General features: G+C 30.0%; 1 long non-coding RNA gene across 1 annotated transcript; it reads right to left on the bottom strand.

Annotated features, from left to right (window-relative positions):
* Positions 1 to 224: 224 nt before the first annotated feature.
* LOC120187603 lies at positions 225 to 1185 on the bottom strand. Its single transcript, XR_005522316.1, has 3 exons — positions 869 to 1185; positions 527 to 657; positions 225 to 438 (listed from the first exon to the last, which is right to left on the bottom strand). It is a non-coding gene; the product is annotated as an uncharacterized LOC120187603 (long non-coding RNA).
* Positions 1186 to 3052: the final 1867 nt, after the last annotated feature.

Below are 3052 nucleotides of genomic sequence, written 5' to 3'. Positions count from 1 at the left end.
CTGATCCTGTCAAGGAGAAAGGATTGAGAAATCTGTTGTGGAACCGAGAAGAGCACGAGCTAGATCAGATCTATAATCAAGACAGTGTATATATATTCATAATCTTCTGTAATGGTTTGAAGAGAAATAGAGAAGATTACGAGAATAGAGAAGAGAGAACTTAGAGAAAAGGAAAGTTCATCATTCATTTCCTAAAGGAAAATATTGTTTACACAGCAGTTTTATTTTCATACAGGCTGGTACATGGAATCTAACAAATGCCAGCTGGCATTCTTCACTAACAGGTTGCCTAACAAACTGATTCTTTGTTTATCACAAATGCCTCTCGGATATCAAGTTTTTAGCAGGAAGCCCTTTCTTTTTACCCTTTTGATCTCCTCCGTTGATAGCACCGTTTGCATTCGAGGTGCTCCCACCATTTTTGAGAGTTTCCTCAACCTTGTTATTGTAATCACCAATTTTCATATTATAATAAAATTAAAAGTACAAACAGCCATCCCCTGCAACAGCAAGGCCACCAACTTACCTGCTGCAGCATCCCAAGCCATCCCGGTTGTTGTTGCTCCTGCCCAAGCCATGCTCAGCCCCATGCTCCACGCCATACTCTGCAGCAGCAGCAACAAGGTCACCATCTCCCGCAAATTACAGCACCTTCAACTGCCAATCAGTTTTTTAATTTCATTTCAGTTTGCAATGGGTATAAAACCCAACCGAGACAATGTAAAAATATTGAAAATCTAAGACAGAACCAAAATTTTCATTTTTAAGGTATTTTAGCATCTTTCTTTACGTTTTTTATGCATGCATTTCAATCGAGTTATAAAAATAAAAATAAAGAAATTAATTTGGAAGGGAGGAGTCGGCTTACACTACCGCCGTCGGGTTTGTCTTGGTCAGTGAGGAGGTTTGAGGGTCGGTCCTGGAATGGCTTTGGTCGTGGCGCCACTGCACGTGGTGGTCGGCCTTGGGCGTGGCTCTCTCTCGATCGAGGAAGGAAAGAGTGGATTGAACCCCTGCGACGTTTAGGGGTTGCGTTGGACGGGTTTCCAGCGCCTCGCTAGCTGCTGGCCGAGAGGTGGATGGCCACCCATATAGTGTGGCCTGGGCCGCGCGCTTTGGCTCCTTTGAAGGCCGACCGCCGTAGCTTTGAGGGAGGGGAGGAGCTGGAATTTTTTTTTAGGTTTGTTTTGCTTTCTCGGGCAGTAATAACAGGGAAGGGGGGAGATATTAAGTTTTTTCAATATTTGGGATAACCACGTTAAGGTCCTTAGAACTTTAGCGTGATTTCACGTGTGGTCACTAGTTCGTGGATTAACCACCTATACGGTCCCTATTCTTTAGGAATTTTGTGTCCTGATCACTAGAGTATGGTCTAATTAGGTTTTTTGTCCTCCTTTTAGCCTGTTATACATTTTAGCTATCAGTTCAAGGGAAAATCACATTAGGTCCCTTTAAGTTTAGTTTTTTGCATTATTGTCACCTGCAATGGTTGTATTGTATTATTTAAATTTTGATGGCTGATTTTGTAATTTTAGCTTATTTTATTTAATAATATATTTTAGGTATGAAAATGAATAATTGTTAGTTAATCTTTACAATTTCAGCATGTTTTCTAGGTTATTTTTAGCTTGTTTTGATTTAGTTACTTAATTCTAAAGAGAGAGAATTAGGAGCGGAAGATATATTGCTTTCGTTTTGTGAGTTGTTCATCATTTTTTTTCTAGAGTTTTGTTTGGGTTAAGGTATACAAAAGGACTCGATTATATAGTATGATGCAATTCTTCTTACTGTTAAAATTTATAAAATATTTTTATAATGGTAATATATTATTTTATTGAGTTTTTTTATTATTAAAAATTACAAAATAATTATTTTATTATTTGTATGTTTTAATTTTTTTTATAAAAAATTTGATGATCATTGAGTTAGATGATGATAGTGATAATAATAATGGTGGTGGTGGTGGTGGTGAAAATGAAGATATGGAAGACCAATATGAAGACAAAGAGGAGGAGGATTACTTATAATTTTAAGTAAGACAATTATTTTATTAAAATATATTATTTAGTTTAATTAATTACGATTGTTTGTATGTTTCTAAATGAAATTACTTTTAATTTGTTCAATTATGCATATTGATTTATACAAATTATTTACTTGATTAAATTATTTACATAATTATAATTAAGGAAAAAATAAACTAGCTTCATAAAAAATAAATGAAAATATTTTGATAATATATTTTGTTATTATATTTTATTTGAAAATGCCATTGAGTTATATATATCATAAAAATTGATTTTTTTTGACATTTTATTTTTATAATAATTATTATTATTATATTTTCTCAATATAATCAAAATGTATAACTACAAGCATATTTTTCATAAAAATTTAAAATCATTTATTAATTAAAAAATTTTGTTGTTAAAATTTTTCTATAACAATAACTTTTATTATATAACATTTTTTGCACCAAAAAATAGGGAGAAATGTTTCTGATAGTATAATTTTTTATAATGATTAAAATATAAAATAACAAAAATAATTGATTACAAAAAACTTTAATTTTATTATCTGATGTGATAATTTTTTCTATAACAATAACTATAAATTATAATTACAAAACTTAGCAATATCACTTTTTGAAACGAAAAAAAGTGGAGAAAAATATTTATCACAATATATGTCATCACTATAATAAAAATTTATAACTACAAGTATAATTTATCACAAAAATGTGAATACCATTATTTTTGTTAAAATGTTTATTGTAATAATTATAAACACTTATACTTACAAAAATTATTACTATATGATTTTTTTGGCACAAAAAAATATGGAGGAAAATCTTTATAATAATATATTTTGTTACTATATAACATTTTTTACACTGAAAAATATAGAGAAATGGTTCTGATAGTATAATTTTTCATAATGATTAAAATATATAAGTACAAAAATACTTTATTACAAAAAAAAGTTGAATTTTATTAATTGATGTGATAATATTTTATAAAAAATATAAATTATAATTATAAAAATTGTCAAT

The sequence above is a fragment of the Hibiscus syriacus genome, unplaced genomic scaffold, assembly GCF_006381635.1.
Source record: "Hibiscus syriacus cultivar Baekdansim isolate YM2019G1 unplaced genomic scaffold, ASM638163v2 tig00113725_pilon, whole genome shotgun sequence".
In the NCBI taxonomy this organism is placed as follows: Eukaryota; Viridiplantae; Streptophyta; class Magnoliopsida; order Malvales; family Malvaceae; genus Hibiscus; species Hibiscus syriacus.
Note: the sequence above shows the minus strand (reverse complement) of the source record. Positions and strands in the feature narration are given on the sequence as shown.